The sequence below is a fragment of the Colius striatus genome, chromosome 5, assembly GCF_028858725.1.
Source record: "Colius striatus isolate bColStr4 chromosome 5, bColStr4.1.hap1, whole genome shotgun sequence".
NCBI classification, from domain to species: domain Eukaryota; kingdom Metazoa; phylum Chordata; class Aves; order Coliiformes; family Coliidae; genus Colius; species Colius striatus.
In genome coordinates, this window is record NC_084763.1 from 44,646,298 (window position 1) to 44,671,277 (window position 24,980).

Below are 24,980 nucleotides of genomic sequence, written 5' to 3' on the forward strand. Positions count from 1 at the left end.
TTTGGTCCTTCCTCTGTAATAAGGTACAAGGAACATCAGAATAAGATATGTCCATTAAAAAAACAAACAAAAAAAACCCACTACAAAGGCCAAACCACTATGATGTGTAACCAGGTTAAGACACTTGGCTGGGTTCAAGATCTGTCTACCAAGCCAAAGCCCTTCATACCTCTCCATGAGTCCAGTCACCTTGCTGAAAACTCCTGGTTTTAACCTCTTTTTTTAATACAATATTTTGGCTACAGTTTTACAGCAGTCATCTAATAATAAGTCTCAGGGATGCTTTTTCTGACCTAGTCACCTGTGAGTTACGCATATTACCAGTCTTTCCTGTCATTAGCAGATACACGTGTTACAAATGACATTTGTTATTCAGTTAGCTCTAGAGAAAGCCATGTATATTATACTTTTATAGTTTGGGTGTAAGACCACATCTCCAGCATAAAATGAAAGCTTCCCAAACTTTGTATCATGACATTTTTTGAGAGTCTAGTGCAGTTTATGGCCAAAGAGAGAAAAAAGTTACTGTGGGTGAAAAGTAAGATATTAACAGTAACTTCCCTCCTTCAAAAGATCTCCCTTACGTTGCAATCTGACCTTTCTGGCCAGTATCAAGGCTTGAACCAATGCTTGACTACTTAGAGCTCCCATGTCTACCAAAAGCTGCCTTTTCCCCTCACTATAATGCCTGAGTCCTTTTTTTGGTATTTCTGGGTGGTTTGAAGAGGTCTGTGGTTCCTCTGGAAACAGGGTTGAGACACTTCTGCACTCTGACATTTCGGTGAGAAACATAAGTAACATTTTTCTACAGTTAAGTCCTTTTACAGTAAGAGAATCTTTCCAGGTAATGCTGGTCAATTCCTTCCGCCCATTAATAAGACTTAAGGTTACCCCTTATTATGTTTGTAGAGTGCCCAGAACAATGAAGCCTTATATCTATTAGGACTTTTGATGTCATATTGTTGTACAAATAATTATTAATAATAAAAAACCAGGTTGAAATTATTCATGAATAACCTGTTACGAAGTTGATTTAGTGTCCGGGAAATCCTGACTTGCACACTCAATTAATTAACAGTCTAGCTCAAAATTCAAGGGATAGTTTTTGTAAAAAGCTCCCCCGCTCCCTTGCTCTGGCTCTGGCTAAGGCTGATGCTAATTTGGCAGGCAAGAGGGTTTTCTGCACTGTTCCAGCTCAGTGATCTGATGACACTCACCTTAACTAGTTTCTTCTATCAAAGATTGACTCAAATGAACAATTTCATGGAGAAAGCTGAAACATAGAGAGGAGTCTCTGGAGCAGAGTGATGACATGTCCTGGCAGTCCATCATGCTTAACCAGAAACTCTGAGGATGGTTTATCCTCATCTACAGATAGCTAATGGACACTTACAGACTCAGACCCATACCTGTTTTCTGTGATTGTCTCCATTTGTTCTTGGACCTATAAAGGACTGAGGCATAGGGGAAGTCTCTTGTGTATTTAGGCGCTCAGCGCTACAGAGGTGAACCATTTACCTGGCAGAATAGATGGCCTCATGCCTACTTGTCTGTCTTCTTGCTTTGCACCAAATAGATCCCTGGCACATGAGAACTCTCACAGTCACGGTCCTCCCTCTCAAAACTTGCATTCAAAAATCCCTTGACTAGTTGCAAACTTAAGGAACCTAAATAGGTTAAATCTCAACCTCTTGCACTGATTTCTCTTACCCTGTTCTTTTGGTCACATCTCTGATATTACTGCCTGCTGTGGGATTGTCTGCACATTCAGGGCTGATAGGTTACTTTTTTGACAACCATGAGGAATTTAATTTTTTTTTATACACTGATTGAAGTGTAGAGTGTGCCCTTGGTATCAATAAATAAAGCCAAAGTATAAAAATTCCTGCCAGCCAAAATGAAAGCCGAGACGAAGCCTCATCTTGCCATTTTATTTATATATTTATTTATTTAAAAAAATAAAATCAGTTTATTTCTGTAATGAAAAAGCACTTTGCTGTGTTGTTCAGGAAAGGGAAATCTTCTGGATAGATTTAGAAAAAGACTTTTGTTTTGTCATAAAAGGATATGAGAAGGGTAAATATGAGATGGTACATTTATGAAGGTAAACTCTGGTGTTTTAACATCGGTTACAACTTAGAGATACTTATAAGGAGGATTTTCTAAACTATGTGCCATGTCAATCCATTTCTTTTATGTACTGTTCGGTGTCTACATCAGAAATCCTACTGTACTGTTTTACCTGGTCTTACCCAGCGGAAAGGTCAATGTTTAAGCTAAATGCCTTGAATACAACTGGCTCAGGACAGGATCCCTCTGGAAGTGTCTGCCCACTCTTGTCATTTTACTGCAGACAGAACTCCTTCAGACCCCATGCCTTGTGTTAGCTGAGACAGAGCTCATCCCAAACATACAAAATACCATATGCTATCAGCTCTCATCATGTGTTTCTTGCAGTGACGTGTTTTCCAGTCTAGTTTTTGGTAGTGACATGAGCCACTTTCTCAACACTATATCTTCACACCATTAAGTAGAAGGCAGAATTTGTTTTTTTTCTCAGGTCCCTTAGAAATATGCCATTTTTCCATGGAAGGAAGATTCAACCTGACTGATGATGTAACTGGGAAGTACTCCTTATAACTGCCCCTCCATGATACAATGACCCTGGGCTGGAGTAATCTTTTTACTTCCAATGTCAAAGTAATTTATCTCAACTAGTGAGCACTCAAAAAGTACACAAGCACTATTATAACTTGGATGGTTGGTGTTACTCAGGTTGCATTGTATAATTTTTCTTATTGTGTTTCTAAAGCTTAAGATAGACATATAAACAAGAAAATCCATCTGGAGTTAAGGTTTTCTCTGTCAAATGCCATGTAAACTTTGGAGAGTTCTAATCATATACACACATGTGTGTTTATGTACACCCACATATAGGTTGTGCTACATAAAGAATAGCTAGAAATATAACATATATGAAAATGCACAGCAGAAAGAGGAAAATAAGGTGATTTTCTTTCAGTAATTAAGGAAAAAAAAAACCCCTCACCTTCTCTTCTGTTACCCGACCTTGGTATCCATGGAAACAGGATCAGACACGTCAGTTGCAGGAAGAATTCTCACTTAAGGGTGTCACCTACTGTCCTAGTTCCAGCTGAGATAGAGTTAATTTTCTTCCTAGTAGCTGAGAACAATGTTGTTAACAAACTGATGTTTTCAGTTGTTGCTGAGTAGTGTTTATACCAAGTCAATATTTTTTTTAGCTTCTCCTGCCCTGACACAAAGAAAGGGTAGCGGGGCACAAGGACTTGGGAGGGGACACAATCAGGACTGTTGACTCAAATTGGCCTAAAGAATATTCTGTACCATAGGATTTCAGGCCCAGTATGGAAACTGGAGGGAGCTGACTGGGAGGGGCGAATCGCTGCTCAGTCACTGGCTGAGCATCCATTAGGGAGTGGTGAGCAATTGCATTGTGCGTTGTTTGTCTTGGCTTTTACTTCATGTCTTGTTATCTTCCTTTTTATTATTATTATTAGTAGTAGTAGTGGTATTGGTATTACATTTTAATTTAAATTATTAAACTGTTCCTATCTCAACCCAACAAGTTTTATTTGTTTTAAGTTCCCTTCCCCATCTCACTAGGGATGGGGAGGAGGAGGAGGAGTGAGTAAGCAGCTATGTGATGCTTAGTTGCTGGCTAGGGTTAAACCACAACAACTTCACAGAGAAACTAGTACCCAGAATAGTCACACACTCCAGCACACACTCTGAGAGCTTGAAGTGCCAGTGTTGATATGCTCTCAGTGGTTGGAAGCAAAACATAAAACTTTCAAAGGAAGAATAGGAGGATCAGACCTTCTGTCCTCTGTAAATCAAGCCTCTTAGACATAGTTCCTGCTAGGCAGGAAAAAATGTAGATGCCCAGCATTATTAGTTACTTTGGATTACCTTTTACCTTGGCTTCATATCATATACATATATATATATATATATATACACACACACATATATAGCTCAAATTTACACCAAAAAGGCGAGGTCCGTTTTTGTAACCAGGAGGATCAGACCTTGTGTCCTCTGTAAAGCAAGCCTCTTAGACATAGTTCCTGCTAGGCAGGAAAAAATGTAGATGCCCAACATTATTAGTTACTTTGGGTTACCTTGGCTTCATATCATATACATATATATATATATATATATATATATATATATATATATACACACACACACACATATATAGTTCAAATTTACACCAAAAAGGCAAGGTCCATTTTTGTAACCAGGAAGGGCTTTAATCACATGCTGCAAAGCCCATTTGCTGTTGAATAAGCTGACAAACTCATAGGAAGCCTCCTGCACAAGGGCAGGAGGTGGCTATGGAACATCTCACCCAGTCTCAGCAGTGACTAAGACTGGGTTCTGCTCAACAGTATGCTCTACAAGTAGGGATTGAACACTGTTATAGCCTCACTGAAAACAAACAAACAAAAGAGACTTTTTCCATCAAATCCTGCCCAGATGTAAACAGCTGACTCTGAGTGCATCATTTGCTTCAGCTTCTTATTGATCCCTTCTCTCTTGTGCCTGGCTCACTTAGGGCCATCCTTCCACTGTGCCCTAAGATCCCGGACTCAGGCCTGACGCTCATGCTCAGTTCACGCTCAGAGTTTTCCAATCTCAAAGGTAAGTCTTGCTCAACAGTAACTGCATTACAGATAAAGCTTTGTTACTTAATTAAGGTATAGAACAAATTGTCTATAATGATGTCATCAAAAGGCTGTTTGCTAGAGTACAACACTGGAATAATTTACATAGAAAAGCTTAGGGACAGACCATAAATAACTCACAAAACCACAGTTGTCTTTGTTTCATTATAAAACAAGAATGGAGTCAGCCGTTGGCATCGGGGTTATTGACAACACAGATACACATCAAGCCTATTATAGAACCTGACGTTCCCGGTTCATTTTCTCTTTTGATTTTTTTAACATCCTATGTTTCTTGTTTAACAAATTGTTCCCAATATGACGTATTCACAATAAGCCCATAAGCACAAACTGAAACACAATTTCCTGCTAGCTTCAGTAGAAATGCATTAATCCACTGGATATTTCCCAGGACAATATTATCTCTCATGTGCAGGCTATATTTCTCTCACTCGGCTGCAAAGGGGAGAAAAAATCCTTGAAAATCTGTTTGAAAACTGACATGCAAGAAAGACATAGGTAAACTGTCTCTTGCTCATGTGATGACTTTCTTATCTATTTATCTATCTATCCATCCATCTATCATCCATCTTTCTTGCAGCACATCATTTACTAAAACCCTTCCTGAACATGACAGTGAAGTTAAAGAAAGTCAAGAAGGTAGTTAGGCGTCTGCAGTCCAGATTACTTTGAAATGCTACTGTCATCTGTTTCTAACTGCTTTGTATCACAAGAGCATTTTACATATTTTAGAAAAAGGAAGACTAGCATTTGTTTTGTGTTTAAAAACAGGCATCTTTTAAATACCCACTGCTGTTATTCACCCTCACTTTTTCAAGGCCACATGTGCTGCCATGCCTTATAAAGATGCAATATTAAATGCTACCAGGATTCCAGGGGTGGTTGATTATTGGCCTCTTATGACCCACAAGGGTAAAATGCCAACTTGTTTGTCACTGTCCTGTCAGTTGGTAATGAGAGATGTTTTCTTTAAAAATAAATAAAAAAGGAAAACTACATTAGAGTAAATTCTAGATTTAAAGACTAAGCAGATTTTTCTCTTGTTTTCCTCTTCCTCTCTTTTCCTTTAAGTGCTCACATTATGGAGAGAAAGTAATAATCTCTCTGCAATTCAGAGATAGGATTGATCTAGGGCTTGGGGGACAGCCCCGTGAAGACATCGTTCTGTATGAATGTACATTCCTCCTTGCCTTTCCTAGGCATTTCAACAATTTCAGATGTTTTGGAAGACTTGCTGCTGAGCTCCTAACAAATTCAGAATGTGTTGACCTTCCAGAATGCTGTCTTCCTGATATATACCAGGCCAAATCTATCAGGTTGGGATCCCTGATCTTCCTAGGGAAAGGTGGGACCTGTGAGAGATGGTTGCATACCTCTGCAGCCAGTGGATATCTGCCATGTGTTTTCTAGAACTATTCTGAGAAAGCACCCCATGAATCTTCTTGCTAGAGCCAACTCTCAATGTTATAGTTGAAACAGAGCGCCAAAACCATTGCAGCCACGTAGCAGAGGAAAGAGGAAAGACAGGTAGTTTGGAAATACAAATCTTTGGACAAAAGTGTTACTGGGGTAACATGGGACTGCTTGGTGGGAGCTTTCAAAGAAAAAGACCCGTCAGCGAAAATTCTGGCTAGGAAGGAAAATCTGCAGGAAAACCGTTTTTCTTTCGTTGTTACTCATTTTATGCTTTGGGACAGAACTGGACAGCAGCAGTGCTGAGAACAAACATGAGAAAGTGGAAAGGAAAAGATCACAGCTAACAAAGGCTTCAATTCCATGCCTTCCCTCACCTGACAGCTGCCTGGTTTCGAAGTGGTGAGACAGAGATTCTCCTGTCTTGCCAATAGCTAATTCTATCTGAAAACAAGCTCCATGATCAACCTGCCACAGGGGCTTGGTTTGACTCTACCTTGTCACTTGTGGGGAGGAAAGAAGATCAGCAACTGTGAGAATTTTTCTATTCCTCCCCCCCAGATTCAAGAGTCTCTGTTCACTTCTTGCAACAGGACTGAAGTTTCACAGGCATCAGCAACAGATGAGTGCTTTTGATTTTCCAACTAACTAGTATTCCTGACCTTACCTGAACAGAAGATGCTTGTTACTTGTGGGAAGTAAGCGCCATTCTATTTTGAGCCCCTTTTCAACTATGGAAATATCTTCTCTAGGACAGGAACTAAAATATTTATTTGGCTAATGGTGCATGGACCGAGCAAAAATGGAAGATGTGCTGCTGAATAGAAATGGAAACTTGAAAGAGGTGACTGTTAAAGCACTGATCTTGCAGCTGCCTCTGAAGGAGTGTTTTTTGTCTGTGTGTGCAATCTCGCAAATGCACAGGGATTCTCCTACAAAGATCTGCAGGGGAAGGTTTGGAAGTGAGAGCAAAAGGGGTTAAAGAGAGGGACACAGGTACTTTTGCCATTGACCAGAGCTATAGCTTTGGGTACTTTGGGAAAAAAGGCTTAAAAGTTCTGACTGGGAAAGGCATCCAAACTGAACTTTCAGGCTTGGCAGGCAGGCAGGATTTGTCCTTGGTTTGGGAAGAATAGCCCTTAGAGCTCCAGAGGGAAAGAGCAGAAAAACAGATGGAAGGAAATTAATTCAATAAAAATAAATTAGACCTTTTCAACAGTACTGTTTTTAATATTTATGATGCAAAGAAGATTTGCATTTTTCTGTCAGTAAAGTATATGTCTCCGTTTGACCTTCACTCCCTAAGTAAATGCTTTATTTAGCCTGAATGGCAGACATTTTTCTGTCTTTTCATGGACATTTTAAGAAAACCTGGATGCTGCTATTTTTTAATTCATATTGTAAAATGATCCTTGATGATAAGAAAATGATAATATTTGCTCATACCACATGACTGGATCAAGGTAGCCAGTGATCTGTATCTGAGTTGCTACAGTGTGATGTATTATACTTCATACGATTTGCTGCAGGCAGAAATCTTAATTAAGGCCTTTCCTAAAGAGTGACCTTCAGGGACTGTATTTTTGAATTGGTGTAAGAATAGACAAATGCCCTAACAGCATTAGTGGAGTTGTGGAAGACAGTTAAATGTGCATTTCCCCATCTTGTCTACACAAACAATGATTATTTGCTGCTATTATGGAATGAGTTGTGAGATGTTTTCAGCAAACAATCAGCCTTAATGTGTACAGAAAGAGATTGCAACTTGAAGTGCAGAACTCAGTTACCCGGCTTCTCCCCCACTTCCAATGCAAGTTGCACATCTAATTTAAGAATTTACTCCCCTGGGCTCTATTCATCCATATTTTACCATACTCATGGATATTCACTGCTTCGGGATCCCTCTAATTAGCTCACCACATGTGGTGTCGTGTTCAGCTTTCATCAATAATCCCTGTACCCAGCATGCAGTGGCATCTGGGCAAGTTTGGCTGAGCAAGAAGGGGATTGTAGACAGCACTTAAGAAGCAAATTAACCCTACTCACAATAAAAAGTCTGTAACAGTAGCTACAGCCATGCAGGATGCCAGTGGGATGTGTACAACTATCTCCAGGCTGTTTCGCTATGAATTCTTAGCTGAAACATCCTTATGATGCCAGACATGGGCTTTACTTATTTCTTCTACACAAAACAAACTGCCAAATCTCCTGGCAGTTTCATGCTGTGGTTGCACAGGGGCTGAGATAAGGCCACTGGCTTCACCTCCTGCTATGGATCCAGGCTTGGATTTGGTCTCCAGAGACAACAGGAGAAGGCGTGCAGTGCCGGCACCTTTACACCTTTCAAGGGGCTGTGGCATGTCATGGCACACATGTTCTCGGGGGTGTCAGCTCCAGACTGACTCTACTGATGTCCCCAAAACTGCTGCCTCAGCTGAACAGTTTTTGGTGACTGGCTGAGGGACACCATACCCCAAGATAAGGAAAGCCGATTTCAATTGTCACAAGTGGGATAAGCCACTTAAATGTTGAAGATGAAATATGCTTTCAAAGTAACTTTTAAAAAGCTTTTTACACTAGTCATCCCCACCCTGCTTTACAATACACTTTTCTTCATGGGCAAAGATGAAATGAAATAACTGCTGGAGCTTATAGAGAACTCTTGTCAGAGACGGTGCTTTTGTCCGCTTTTTTTTGACAAGCAGAAAAACCCTGGCTTTTTAAAGCTAAAGCCTATTGTGAGAGATACAAACCCGACTCCTGGCTAGACTCACCCGGCCTATTTCCACTGAAATAAGACTGCACTATCCGTTTACATGAGCCAAGGGACTCACCGTACCAAGGGGGACAGTGTGCTTTCAGGGAGTACGGCAGCCCAGGAGGTGAGGACATGGCATGTGTGCAGGATCCTGAGCTTCCCTGCCAGATGAATCCCACTCCAGCCCCCACTGGACACTTGGGACACCAATGGCACCAGCCTGTGAGTGTCTCTGGACACGCCACACAATGTGCCACAGGTGGTGTTTTGAGCACCGGATCCCATCCAAGCGTGAAATGCTTCTAATGTCCTGTGCTCATAACTCTTACCATTGTGCGTTTCTGTGAATAAATATTCACCTGCACATCCCAGAGTCTCCAACCTGATGGGGCTCATTCCTGGGGTGGCTGGGACACTTCGGCAGCTGGGACAATTACTCTGTTTTTTTTTACAGTCCTGCTACTGCTATTCATATATGACTTGAGGAAAATGACCTCACCTCACTGTTACAATTTCGCAACCTACAAAACAGAGCTCATTTTGCTACTCTGAGGGGAGGAGGGAAAGGCCTAATGCTTGCCAAAGAGCTCTCAAACTTGCTGTGATGCAAGATGCAACAAAGGCACTGGATGATGACAGCAGACTTTCCCTCTAAAGCATCATGCTGCAAAGCCTGTTAATGATGCCAGCAAAGGCTTTGACAGGAAAAGGTGGCAAGTCATCCATGCTTCCCAGTGGGATGTCCTGGGACATCCCTGCCCTTTAGCCAGCACAAGGGCACGGGGTCAGTGCTCCAGCATGAGCAGAGTCAGTGTGACTGCTGTCATCTCACCATGCCTCCTCTGCGTGCCGTGCTGTACCCGAAACGGCTTCTCAGGCTCTGTTCCAGACTGCTCGTCTGGCAGAACCCTGAGCTAAGGAAAAATAAATAATGAACCAAAGAGACAGCTCACTCTCAGCCTCACACGTCGCTGAGGAGATAACAGGCCAACGCATATAATGATCTGCGCTGAATCATTTGCCACATCGGTATCAGAAGCTCTCAGCTTCATTCAGGGGCTCTCTCATCCAAACCACATGTGAGAAGACGGTGTTAATACATCAATGCCTGCAAAGGCGGCTGTAATGAAATCTGTCAGTGTTGCCCCAGCACCAAACACTACTTGAAAAAGCAGATGTGTAGCTCAGATTCAGTTTATTACTGTCTGAACCTTTCTCACTTACAAAACCAAAGGGAGATTAAGGGGGAAAATCCCCGGCTGCTGAAAGTTGCAGTAGCTGCTGCACGCAGCTTGGAGCGTACCAGGAACAATGTCTGGAGCCTGGTGTGTTATTTTTATCAGTTGTAGTAGTAGTAGAGATAGTAGTAGCATTTCTCGTATTTCCAGTATATCCAATTTCAAACACCCCAAAATATTTGAAGGTGTTTAAAAAAAACCTAATCAAATCAAAATAGTCAGATTTTCTGTTATTACAATGTTTAGACAGTGTAACACCCCTCAGAGTGCAAAGCCAGAATGGCTATTAAAGCAGTGTGCTATGTCTCAGAGCTATGCCTATGTTACTGTGTAATGAGAGCAAGTCATCTTAGGCAAAATTTTCATAAATGTGCAGTGCTTTCAAAGCTGAAATGTCATTTTCAGAACCTAAATCTTACTGCTAATCTTACTGACTGCTAATAACATACAGGCTTATATGGGTTTAAGCAACTTCGAAAAATGAGAGGAAGATTCCTGAGTAATTTTGGCACTTGCAGACTGAATAAATTTTTCTGAGATAGTTACTCTGTGTTTCCTCTACAGTTACTCGGCAGAAACAGGGCATGGGTATAACACAATTAATTTGTCTTCCCTGAGATCCTTCTTTGCATCCTCTCCTGAAGCAGCAAGAACCAGCAAAGGCACCAGAAACACCAGATTCTCCTTGTTGATTCCAGACAGCTCCAGTAGGGATGTCTGCATTGTAGACATCTAATATTAAGCTAACTGCACTCATGCACCTTGTGTCCTGCTGTGCAACAGAGAAAATAACACATCCCATCTCCTCAGCATCTCTTCTCTCTGCAAAGGCCTGTCCAACCCTGTAAGTTCTCAGCATGAACACAGCATTCTCCAGTCTTGTTTCATGTTCTCCAGAATCTGAAACTCAAATGCAGCATGAGCAAGTCCTAAAAAGACAACTGTCAAACACTAAGAACAAGATGTTTGCTATGCCAGCCTACACCCTATCGCTTTTTCCTTGGGAGAGATGCAATGGAAAGCAAAGGAAGCTGCCAGATTCTAGAAATTCTCTTTTCATAGAATCACAGAATCATTTTGGTTGGAAAAGCCCTTTAAGATCATCAAGTCCAACCACTAACCTCACACTGCAAAGCCCACCACTCAGCATTTCAGCTACGTCTTTAAAATATCTCCAGGGATGGTGACTCCACCATCTCCTTGGGTAGTCTGTGCCAGTGTTTAACAAGCCTCTCAGTAAAAAGGTTATTACTAATCTCCAATCTAAACCTCCTGCTCTTCTCCAGGCTAAACACTCCTGGTTCCCTCATAAGCTGCTCCTCATAATGCTTGTTCTCCAGACTCTTCACCAGCTTTATTTCCTGTCTCTGTACAGGCTCCATCACCCTAGTGTCTTTCTTGTTGTGAAGAACCCAAAACTGAAGACAGTATTTCCTTCTCCTGTCCTTACAAGGCAAAATGAAAGTCTTCAGCAGCTCTCCTGTGCTGCTGAATGTGAAGAGACCATTGTGTCTCCCTGTCCTCTGCAGTGTGTGTGGAAAGCCTTGCTCTCAATCATGTACAGAGCTGATGAGCAGAAAGACAGAAAAGATTTTCTTATGCCTTGTGTATTCCGGTAATTGCAGAGAGTCAAATGGATGCAAGTAGAGGGTTATTTTGTTAATTGCCTGTCTCTGAGGTATAAAACAGTATATTAGATACTATATACAAATTAGGATTCAAATGCAAAAACATGTGTTTAATTTTGATTTTAATTGCATTTTTACTTCAAACATCTATTTTTCTTTCCAATGCAACAGACCTGAGCAATCTTGCAGAGATCAACAAAATCCTCCACGAATGCCAGACATTCCTCTCTCGGTGGTGTTTGAGCATTAAGTCTGCTAACTTTGACAGAAAGAGCTGTCTAATTTCTACAGCCTGCTTATTTTTAAATCAACAAATATTTACTGCACTCCGCATTTTAAAGGATACAATTATTAGTGTACCTCTGTTTGATTACCAATGACAGAGTAATAATACCAGCAGCTGATGAATTGTAAGTGAAAATAACCCTTTGTTCTCATTTTTCTTATCTGTAGACTATAACAGCACTCATGGGGACAATAACCTATGAAATAGATTAAAAGCCTGTTAAATGCTATTTTCAGCTTGGCAGATCACCAAACCCTAGCTTACCCTTAAGCTCTGTTGCCTTTTAAATATTCCTTTTAGTATAGCCATGTGACAACAATAATGTGCATTTTTACAGTGATTAAGTAACTGCACAAACAAGAGGTTTTAGGTTTATAAACTGAGTGGTGCTGCTCTCACAGGTGAAAAGGACTGTGCTCCAACAAAGCTACCAAAGCTTCTAGAAAAGGCTGTAATAGTCTGCTTTGCAGATTTTCCCTCTTGTCTAGTGACTTGAAACTAATGAGGGGACACCGTTGCTCTCCTGTTTAAGGCTGGCAGTGTTGAATCTCCTCTTTTGACTCCATGTCCCTTTTACCATACCAGATTCAGATTTGGAGGGAAATAATTCCTATTTATTCACTGAATAATTCTGAGGAATTTTCCCACATAAGGAGCGCTGAGTAACCTCTGCTGACTTGAGACAATCCATCTGAACAGGAGAACAAAAGGAAAAAAAAACAAACCCAGACTAGAAGGACTAAAGGAACCAGTAAACTGCAGAGAGCTTCTAACACTGTGGGAGAGGGTTTTTTCAAAAGACACAGATGGGGAAGACAGGGAAAACACGGGTCTAAGGGAAAATGGAGCTTTAGTAGCAGTGGAGGAAAGGCACTGGTTGACTGGTACTGCTTTGCTGGAAACACTTGTTTTGGTAGGGTAGATTTTTTCAGTTCAGAGACAAAACAGATCTCTTCAAGAATATGACAACAGTATCTGGGTCTTCTGCTTCCTGCACTCTTTTAGCACCTTTGTTTTTGACCAGAACCTCTCCCTGGAGCTCACAAACTCTTCCTGAAGAAAGTTTGGTTGGAACTGTAACCTTTAACTCCGGTTCAATCTTTTTGAATGAAAATAAGCCTGTGGATAAAATCCCAACAATTTCTTAATTCAACGGATCGGAGGCAACATAAAAATTATCCCAGGTCTCATCACCATCTGAGTAATTGGAAATGAAGATAAAAAATGTGTGTGTGTTTATGGATATTTCTTTGTGGACATTTATTTTAAAATTTAAAATTGAAAATTATCATCTGACTTCCACATAAAGAAGGAATAACCTTTGCTCTTTTTGATGTATAAAGTCTAATCAATGTCTCACTGAAGGCACAATAAAATGATATGAAATTTTATGCTGTAAGAAATAACACTCTTCTTGAACTGCAGCTTGCTAAAGGCACAAAGATCTCTTGCACATTGCAAAAAACAGGAATTTGCTTGAGACAAAGAAATTCTTGTTTATCCACACAGTCTGTTGCCTTGGAAAGATAAACATATGAGAAGAGAACCAGTGTCTAAGAGCCTTCAAGGCATTCTGTCTCCCTCAGCAAAAACCCACCCCATAGTTCCTCAACCCCAGGTGGTTCCTGAAGGTGGCTGATCAGGCTGTAAAGGAGCTTTTTGCTTTTCGAACAAGGCCATTGTATTGCTGACAGAACACACATAAAACACTGCTCTCCAAATCAATTTGTATTTTTCTTTGCTTGCTGCTTAATTGTGATAGTCCACTCCAGACTTTTTTCTCCCTTCCATTTGTCTCTACATCCATACTCAGATTTTTACCATGTGGTTGGCTGGCACACTCAAACACACTTCCAGTGCAACTAGTATCACATTACACACACAAAAATTCAAGCCTTCATGTCTGTATATCATTTTAATTGCTACTGGAAAACGTTTTTTGGAGGAGATGACGGGTATTTTAGCATTTATTGCATTTCCTGTGCATAAGACACATTTGCAATAGAAAAGGAAGGAGACAGGCTGGCACCTTCACAGTTACCAGACACTGGACAGGATGTTTCAGGGTGCAATTTCAAAGAAGTCTTTGCGGGTCAGATATTGAAGCTGCATTGTAGTTTTAAAAGGGATGGTGTCTTAAGGGCCCAACTGGAATATTTCTGCATGTGACATTTTAATGTACATTTTCAGGTTTTTTTCTCATTTCCCCAAATCCTGCAGTTTCACTTTGAGCTGTGGATTGGAATGAACACGAAACATAAAGTGAAACTCAAATGAAAGCTTTAACTTTTACCTACTGTCAGAAGAAAACTTCGAATCCCACTAGACCCTTCTGTGAAGAATGTTTTTGAAGCAAAAGCTTAGTTCTCTTCCCCCTGATGTGTGGTATTATCTTTGTGCCTTAATTTCACCCATTTACTTCTATCCCATAAGGAAATGAGCTTGTTTCTGTACACTCAGATGACCTGGTTAGGGAGGCAGTGTTTGCAGTTAAAGCAATGATATAACAACACTGAAAATGAATTCTATTTTCAGTGAATTCCTGTTATTTTGGGAGTAAATTGAAGCTGCAGTACTTAATCTTCCTCTGTTTCTTCTGTGCTTTGTGATATCAGTACCCTGGGTTTATAAGCACAAGGGTGCTGGGAAGTCACTGAACATGTTAAGGTTCCTGCAAAAGAGGCAGGAAAAACATGCACAGGTTCATCATAAGTGGTGACCTGAGTACTGGTACAGGAACATAAGACACATGAGATATATTCTGGGTATTATTTTGTTTCTGATTCACTATTATTCTTTATTCAGAGCCTCAGGAAGATTTTCTGGAAAAAGCTGAAGGAGCCCTGAATCTGAACTCTAGCTATTGTATAACCACAGAGCAGGAGAGATGGACCTCAGGAAGTTACCTACTGCATTTCTCTGCCATTTAATATCTCTGAAGAAATTGTTTTCTCTTATTTTAAAAAGACTGATCCAAAAATCCAGGTACACGTTGCCAGGGTAGGATTTTCTCATAATGCCACATAGATCATAACTGTTTTAACAGGACTTGGGTCCCTCCACGACACTGATCACCGGAATGTGATCATTGTAGTCAAACTGTGAACATTTATAATTTGATTCAAAACAGTAGGTTATCTACCCACTCAAAAACACAATTCAGTAAGGAAAGCACAGCCCCACATGATTGAGATGAGTTTGCAGCTTCCATTCCTGTGAAAAGATAAGCTCTCCTTGCCTGAAATGGGACAGATGGCAGCCCTATGGGTTGCCACTGTCAAGTGCCTCCGAGCAGAGCTCTCTGTGCTGTAGTCGTTGTTACAGCAGCATATGCTTGGGAGATGCAAGCTGGTTACTCCTGAATCCAGCACTCTAACACTGCATGCTGGCCTCCCTCGCATCCACGATTCATTGCTTGCCTTCCTTTTTTTGTTTATTTCTTTAAAGTGAACCTTTGTTTACCAGAGATAGACGCGCACTTGATACAGTGTGTACAGATAGACATGTTTTCACTGTTTGTATATTCTGTTACACTTGTAGCTGAATGGAAAAATTTTCACATGGTGTTTTCAAATCCAAGACTCAACAAAGAAGAATGGAGGCACAGTTAATTAGGCCCTGATGGCAGCACTAAGCTGGAGGTCACTTGCTGGAAATCTATGATCTTCAAGGACACAGAGAGGCCATTGCAGCACCAGACAGAACCCACACTCTCCTGTTCATTATTTCAAGCAGATGCCTGTTTAGTTGCATAACCAGGAGAACAATTCTAGCTCATGGAGCTAAATGCAGTCCCTTAGGATCCAGTGCTCAGTCTATGGGTAAAAACATCTATTTAGAGCTAACAACTTATGTTTGTCAAAGTACAGACACTATGCAAGGTAAGGTGACACTTCTTACACTGTGCATAGTTAAGCTGTGTAAATTCTTGCAATAGGATTCTGTGCATAGTAAATGTTTTCTAAAAACAATTAAAACAATTACTGGAAGAAAATTCTACCAGGGGTGACTGAGGACATACAGACAGTCATGACCCTGAGCTGCAGATCACAGGAAGCTGAGAACATACAGAAGGAAAGCATACCCCATTCCCTATTCTTACACTCTTAAGACATCCAATAGGGTCATAATCAGAGACTACTTACTGAAGAATGTGAAGAATATGATGGATTGGTCTGAACCAGTATGGTTGCTACACAGATGCTCATGGGAGGCTGACAAGAAGCACCCGTACTTGTGTTCTCACTAGTAGATTCTGACAAACAGCAACGCAATAATGCAGTCAGCAAGTAACAGAAGTAAGACTGGGTGGGATGCAGTATCCTACAATTGGGTAACCAGTCCTGCTGTGGGCACTGCAGTGTTTTCTGCCTTATCTCCAGTTTAATGCTATGCAGACAAATTGAGCACCCTGAGATGCTGAATTGGTTCAACTCACCAAAGAGTCAATAGACTCAAAACAGAGGCAGAAATGATTTGTCTTCTCTCAAAGGCATAAATTAAAATAGATAAGATGGATTCCACATGAAAGCTGCTCTTCCTTATCCACAGAGGGAACTGCTGGTGACTAGATGTGATCCGAGACTGAGGGCATACTAGCTTAGCTCTGGATATTCCCAGTGTAGATGTCTAAAACTGAGTGTTTGTGCTATATAATAGCACATGGATACTAGCCCAGATTTCTTCTGGCTACCCAAAGCTACCCAAGCATCCAATGTTAGCTTGAGGCAGCTGACAGCAGCCACTGCCATTAACTGGGATCAGAACAAGCACCTCTACATGTCTCTCAGGACTTACAGTGTTGGGTTTAGTACAGGTGACACTTTCTCAAGCATCCCATGAGAAAGTCTAAGCTGGGGAGAAATATTACAGTGTCTTGGCCAGCCTGAATGATGAAAGGCTGAAACGCTATACTCCCCTGCAACAGCAAGTCTCCCCAGTGCTAACTTCTGACAATGTGACAGCAAAGTTAAGGCCCAGCACCTTTAGCTGACAGATGACCTTTAGCTGACTAAAGCTCTGGTACATTTATTCTTAAGCCCAAAAAAACAAAACTAGGCTTATGAAGATTTGCAAAGGCCATGAACATAGTGTTCCTGTAGATTTTTTGAGCTAGGCTTTTTTACTCACAAACAGTAGCAAAAGCTATTCTGGTAATACTCTGTGAGAAACAGGGCAATAAATTGGTGTCATTTTAGTCGATTAGTACTGTCACATCAACTGGCACAGCTTTCTGCCTATGTCATCAACTGTGCTGCTACCATTCTCTGTCCCCATCACATTGCAATAGTTGCAAACATTACAGTTAAAGGTGGAGTCAAAGGCAAGGCATGCTCTGAATGGATCTGGAAAAATAAAGGGAGAAATTCTGGTATTAGAACTATAGAAAGGAGGGATGATCTTCTGGCAAATGCATGGGTTCTGGGTGGTATTGGTGCTACAAAACATTAGGACATTTTTTTTTAAATATACTTACTTGCATCAAGACATGGATTCTGTATACCTGATTTCTAAATATAAGATGAAAATAATGCCCTTTTCTTGAAAAGTTAAGAAAGATGACTGTGATTAACTGTTTGATGCTTTCTAGGTAGGAGGATATGATCCAATAGCTATGGCATAAAGAAATGACTAATATCTTCTAAGCTTGAGCCTGTATCCTAACAGGGGACTATTGTTCTGCCTTGGGCATGTTGTTTATGCATCAGTTGTCAAAAGATGTGAATGGCTCATAGAGGAGCTTCAGGTGCTCAGAAGGACTAAATATCCAAACGAAATTTCCTCAATGTGTTTTGACTGTCTTAGTATAGACAAAAGAGTCTTATCTACCTTTTAAGATTCCAGAGTACGAACGACTGAGTGCAAAGTATTATTTCCATAGCACAATAAAATGCAGGGCATTATATATAAGGAGATATGATCTCTACACGTGTTTATGTCTTAAAATAAAACTAAATTATTTGGAGTTCACATTTGAGCAAAATATATAATCCAAAGCCTGAATGAACTAAAAATACTGCAAGGACAATGCCCCCTGAAGCCTTCCCACTGTGCAGCAAGCTAGAATGGAGGGAAGTTTGTTATCAGACCAAGCCTTTAGCTACAGAAGAGAGATGGGAATATCTCATTTTACTTAGGGCTTACAAACTTGTTGAAAGGACAACTCCTTCAATGTGAATATTTTTCTAGTTCAGTTTTATGATATGGAAATAGGAGTCTGGCTGGAACACTTCTGTATCTTCTGAAGACCTCATTTAAATACAACCCATATTTCTCAGTAACTTCCCCTCATGTTTTCTCAGGACAAATTGAAATAAAGAGATAGATTTTGGCATCCTAACCTTAAGGCCAAAAGAGTGAGAGTTCTTGGCTTGCAGACCATTGAAACAAACAGCAGCAGCACTGTTTATTTCCATGGAAATCCAGCAGGAACCTGTAATATTGGGGAAAGGTGGATTTCCAATTGGTACAGAAGTACTTCTCACCTTGTTTCTATCTGTGTTGTCGTACCGGGGCTCCTCAGCCTAACAGCACAGTATTCCAATTCTTCATTAAGCATCTCATTCACTCTGTCTTACTGAGGACAGAAAAGGTCAATTTTATCTCACTATCCTGGTTTCACATGAGATAGAGTTAATTTTCTCACTAGTAGCTGGTACAGGGCTATGGTTTGGATTTGTGCTGAAAGCAGTGTTGATAACACAGCGATGTTTTTGTTACTGCTGAGCAGTGCTTACCTAGATGCCTTTTCTGCGTCTCACCCCATCTCACCAGTGACTGGACTGAGAGGGAGCATGACCAGGAAAGCTGACCCCAAATAGCCAAATGGCTATTCCCTACTATAAAACATCATTCCTGGTGTAAAAACTACTGCCCACGTGTTGGTGGGGATGGGAGAATCACTGCTTGGGCATCAGTCAGCTGGTGGTGAGCAGTTACATTGGGCATCGCTTGGTTTTGGGTTTTTTTTCCCTTTTTATTTCTCTTTTTGTGTTACATTACTTTTCATCATTATATTTATTATATTTTTTATTTCATTTTAGTTAGTAAACTGTTCTTGTCTCAACCCACAAATTTTGCTTCTTTTTTCTCTTGATTCTCCTTCTCATTCCACTGGCAAAGGGGGGCAGTTACTGGCTGGGATTAAACACTAACATAACTGGAATCAGGCCATGAATTGGTCTTAATTCACTAAATTTTTATCATTTAAGACAATCAGTTTTCTTTTCCATGAACATTCAAAAGAAACCTTCCATTCCCTTTCACTCAATTCTATCCCTTTATTTCTACTTCTTTATTTCTTTTTTTTTTGCCACTCAGTCCCCAGAGGACAAGCCTAGATGTTTTAATTCTCTACTGAGTCCTACTCACATGGCTCCAAGTGGTTTTACACTGTGTAGCCTGTCTGAGACAAGATTAAGTGACTTGCCCACAGTCCTAGCTAAATGCATATTCAGCGAGACTTATTTGTTTTACAGCTGCAGATTCCACAGCATCTAAATCCCTCAGAAGTGGTTTTGAATTTGAATATGTAACACCCTTTTGCTTCTCTGAGTATCTCTGCTTAATATTTGATTAGTTTTTCTTAATTTCTCATAAACCTTAAATATAGCAATTTACCGTCAGTTAAACTAAGGAAATAACTTTCCGTGATTTCTGGTCATCTTTTGCTGAGGTTTGGGGCAAGGAAAGGATTTAAGATCTGGCTTATTAAGCTACATTAAGCCTTAAAACAGCTTTGCCCTTATCTTGTCTCACATTGCTCTCTTCTGATTGAAGAAGTGGCACGAAAATGATGAATTAACTTCCAAGTTCTAGTATAAACTTGTTTTTGTTTTTAGCCAAAATTCATTCAGTACCAGGAGCTTCTTGCCACACAGGTCTGCTCACATGGACCTGTATCTTGCAGGTAATGTGATGGATTCAGACAAATCTGCAAGTCAAAGATAGATATTCACCTCTGATGCCTGAACCAGTAGTCAGCTATGGATCTGTATTCCAGCACCTGAACATAGCAAGGCCAATATTATTGTGAGGCATGCACTTAATGAAGCTTTTGAATACATTGTGAAAATTGTCTTTGATAATGACACTTGTCTAGCCAACAAGCTCTTGCTTTGCAATTGATGAAACACTTTTCATGGCAAAAGATTGTGCTGCAGTAATAAAGTGTTAAAACAAAAGTCTCATGACAGTCTTAGGAAGCTTCTACTTAAAAATGCCTTTAAGTTTCATATTTTCTATACTTCCTAATCTTCTTTCTTAAGATACATAAACCAAATTCTCCCCTATGCAGTCTCTGTTATAAAGGCTGACTGTTTCACTACTTGAGCTTTAAGTCCACTAATGTTAGAGGGTAACAGACTCACTCATATCTCTCTCAAAATTTCTCTTTTTTTGAGAAAAACTTGAATTTTTCTGGGTTTTCTGTACCTGTTTTTCTCACTATTTCTCTATTTTCTTCCCTCATTTCCCTCCAGACTGTGAGTCTTGGAAGTCACATCTTGAAATGTGTACTATATATGATTCTATACCTCATTCTAGATGTTGCCAGGAGCATGGCTGACTTGACATTTAGCCTTGACTCTGGTTCAAGATCTATTTAGAAGGTATTTTCATCTGTGTTGAAGTCTTGTTCTGGTATCTGTCTGTTGTTCCACAGAACTTCTTGGCATAGATTACTATTGCCACAGGTGATCAGCACAGTGAGAAATGGGGTCAAAGAAAGAGTCAAGATCCAGACAGTTGAAAGCTGTGAAAATAAGGGTCTTAAAAGTAAAACACAGTACTGAACAAGGAGCCAAGGGTGATCTGTGATGAAATGAGCTGATCAACTCTTATCAGTCTGTGTGGCTGATCTGACAGGTCACCATGTGCTGGACCATCTGGATCCTCTTCATCATGTTCTCCATCAATCCCTTATACGGTAAGTCTCAGTAATTTAATGGAAAGGTGACAAACACGAGGCTGGTTGATCTTTCTGCCACATGGCAGGAAAAGATGTAGCCTCTTTATTAGCCAGAAGGCGGCATTTCTACCTTAGAAATGTTTTGAGCACTCAGGAGCAACAAAGTACACAGGACCTGGCTGAGATGACAGATACTTCACACCAATGAAAACTGTTGTCTTAATCTGTTCTTTAATGTTTTTTTTCTTCTTCCCACCTTCACTTACGTGGTTAATATTTAATGTCTTATGTATTTCAGACAGGCAATGATTCAGCTGGACCTTAACACAGAAATAGGGATGATGACATAGATGAGAGTGACTAATCAAGAATTGTGATCATTTTGACTTTTAAGACAACCAGCAATAGAGGTTTAAAAACTGTTCTATGCTTTGAAGCTTTTCCTCCACATATACCAATTCTCAAAGCTACTGTGCTTGGGCTCTGACTCTTGCTCCCTCCCTAGTCCTGCCAAGATCTGCTCCAAAGACACCCCATTGAGCCCATCCTTTTCCCTGTCCTTCATGCAGCCTGGGCTGCCCATCTCACCTCACAGCACATGTCTACAAGGAAGGGCTGAGTGGATGTTGAAGGTTTCTCCATGGGCGAAGAGGAGTGCTCAGGGAGATCAAGGAGCTTTACAGCAGTAATAAGTCCAGTCTATGCTGTTAATCACTGCACAATTATTATTTGTGAAAATAGAACCCCCTCATGCAGCCATGCCCACCACACTGACTATGTTAGTTGGTACAGGGTAAGAAATGAGACTGGGAAAGCACAAGGATCTGGTTTGTACTCAGAGACACTGTGAAGCAGGGCAAGACAGGAAATGCAATGACTTTTTGTCTGGAACCATAATTGGCAGCGAGCCCTTCCTGCCCTTGTCTCAATCCACAACAACCTTGGTTATCTTTTTCCTCCCATTTTGCTGGGGCCTCTGCCATCCTAATGAGGGTGAGGGTGAATGGGGGCACCGAGTGAGAGACTCTCATGGTGCTTCTGTGCTAGCTGGGCTAGCTCACAAGAAGATGAGATGCAAAAGGCTGACTACCCTGAGGCAAGATCTTGCATCCACGCAGGGAAACCTGGGTGTTCAAGTAAGCCCCTGCATTGCCTCTACACCAATATACGCAGCCTGGGGAATAAGCAGGAGGAACTGGAGATGTGGGTACGGATGTGGGGCTATAACCTCATTGAGGTGGGAGAGCTGCCATGACTGTAGCACAGCCATGGAAGGCTATAGAATGTTTAGAAAAGACAAGCCAACGAGGTGAGGAGGTGAAGTTGCTCTCTGCGAGAACAATTAGTGTGGACTGAGCTCTGCCTGGGTGTGGATGAGGGGCAGGTTGATTATTTGTGGGTGAAAATTAAAGGGCAGTTTAATGTAGGTGATGCTGTTGTAGGAGTTTGTTACAGGCCACCTGATCACAGAATCAGAATCACACAATCACAGAATCTCAGGAGGAAGAAGTGGATAGGGTCTTCTACAAACAGCTGAGAGCTGCCTCATAATCACAATCCTTGGTCCTCATGGGGGACTTCAGCCTCCCTGATATATGCTGGCAAAGCCACACAGCCAAGCACACACAGTCCAGGAGGTTCCTACAGATCACAAGTGTCTGTTACAAGTGGTCGAGGAGCCAATAAGGAGGGGTGTGCTGCTGGACCCTGTGCTAGCAAATAAAGAGGGTCTGGTTGGGGATGTGAAGGTTGGAGACAATCTTGGCTGCGGTGACCATGAGATGGTGGAGTTCAAAATCCTATGTAGAAGAAGCAGGACACCAAGCAGGACCATGACCCTGGACTTCAGGAGAGCTAACTTTGGCCTCTGCAAAGACATGCTTGGAGGAATCTCATGGGATAATATTATACATGGTAGAAGTGCCCATGAGAGCTGGCCAGTCTTCAAGCACCACTTCTTCCAAGCCCAGGATCAGTGTGTCCTCACAAGTAGAAAAGCAGGAAAAGGAGGCATAAAGCCTTCATGGATGAACAAATATCTGCTGCGACAACTAGCAGGAAGGCAGAAATCTTTGAGAGGTGAAAAAAGGGCCTGTTTGGTTGGAAAGATTATAGGAACTTTGCCAGAGCATGCAGGGGTGCAACCAGGAAAGCTAAAGCCCTTTTAGAATAAACCTGTCAAGAAAAGCAAAAGAAAATAAGGGATTTTTCAGGTATATCAGCAGCAAAAGTAAGATTAGGGAGAATGTGGGACCACTACTGAACACAGAGGGTGCCCTGGTGACAGAGGATGCAGAGAAGGCGGAATTACTGATTGCCTTCTTTGCTTCAGTCTTTACAGCCAAGGTTGGCTCTCGGGAAGCCCAGTCCAGCAAGGACAGTAGGACAGTCTGGACAACATATAACCTTCCTTTGGTGGATGAGGAAAAGGTTAAAGACTTCTTTGGCAAGCTTAACACTGATAAGTGAATGGGACCTGATGGGAGGCATCCAAGAGTGCTGAGGGACCTGGTTGATGTGGTTGCTAGGCTGCTCTCCATTGTTTTTAAACATTCATGGAAGACAGGCAAGGTGCCTGAGGACTGGAGGAAGGCCAATGTCACTCCAGTCTTCAAAAAGGACAAGAAGGAGAAGTACAAGCCAGTCAGTGTCATCTCTATGCCTGGAACGGTGATGGAACAACTCAACCTCAATGTTGTTACTGAACATATGAAGGAAAAGATGGTTATCAGGGGTAGTCAACATCAATTCTCCAAAGGGAAATCCTGTTTGTCCAACCTGAAAGCCTTCTATGAGGGCATAACTGACTGGAGAGCAGTGGATGTCAACTACCTTGACTTCAGGAAGGCTTTTGACAATGTCTCCCATAACATCCTCATCAGAAAGCTCAAGCAGTGTGGCTTGGATGAGTGGACAGTGAGGTGGATTGAGAGCTGGCTGAATGACAGAGCCCAGAGGGTGGTGATCAGTGGCACAGAATCGTGTTGGAGGCCTGTGGCCAGGGGAGTTCCACAAGGATCAGTTCTAGGGACAGTCTTGTTCAATATCTTCAATACCTGGATGAGGGGACAGAGTGTACCCTCAGCAAGTTGGCTGATGACACCAAACTGGGAGGACTGGCTGATTCCCCAGAAGGCTGCGCTGCCATTCAGCGGGATCTCGACCGGCTTGAGAGTTGGGCAGAGAGGAACCTCATGAGGTTCAACAAGGACAAGTGCAGAGTCCTGCACCTTGGAAGGAACAACCCCATGCACCAGTACAGGCTGAGGATTGACCTGCTGGAGAGCAGCTCTGCAGAGAGAGACCTGAGAGTGCTGGTTGATAATAAACTAAACACGAGCCAGCAATGTGTCCTCGTGGCAAAGAAGGCCAATGGCATCCTGGGATGTATTGAGAACAGTGCAGCTAGCAGGTTGAGGGTGGTTCTGCTCCTCCTCTACTCTGCCCTTGTGAGGCCTCATCTGGAGTCCTGTGTCCAGTTCTGTTCTCCTCAGCTCAAGAGGGACAGGGAAGTGTTGGAGAGAGTCCAGCACAGGGCCACCAAGATGATCAGGTGACTGGAACATCTTTCAGATGAGGAAAGGCTGCGGGAACTGTGACTGTTTGGTCTGGAAAAGAGGAGGCTGAGGGGGGATCTCATTAATATTTACAAATATCTAAATGGTGAGTGTCAGGAGGTTGGGACATCACTTTCTTCTCTTGTATCTAGTGACAGGACAAGGAGTGATGGAAAGAAGATGGAACACAAAAAGTTCCATTTAAACATAAGGAAAATCTGTGTTACTGTGAGATTGAGGGAGCACTGGCACAGGCTGCCCAGAGAGGACGTGGAGTCTTCTTCTCTGGAGGTCTTCAAAACCTGCCCCTAGATGTGTTCCTGTGTGACCTGATCTAGGTGGACCTGCTTTGGCAGGGGGTTGGTCTAGATGATCTCTAAAGGATCCTTCCAACCCCTACGATTCTGTGATTCTGTGAAACATTCCAGGTGATGTTTGACTTATGTATTTAGATGAGAGATG

General features: G+C 41.6%; 1 protein-coding gene across 1 annotated transcript in view; it reads right to left on the reverse strand.

Annotated features, from left to right (window-relative positions):
- Positions 1–24,980, reverse strand: part of ADARB2 (adenosine deaminase RNA specific B2 (inactive)) — a 321,856-nt gene that overhangs the window by 156,591 nt on the left and 140,285 nt on the right. The window lies entirely within an intron of this gene.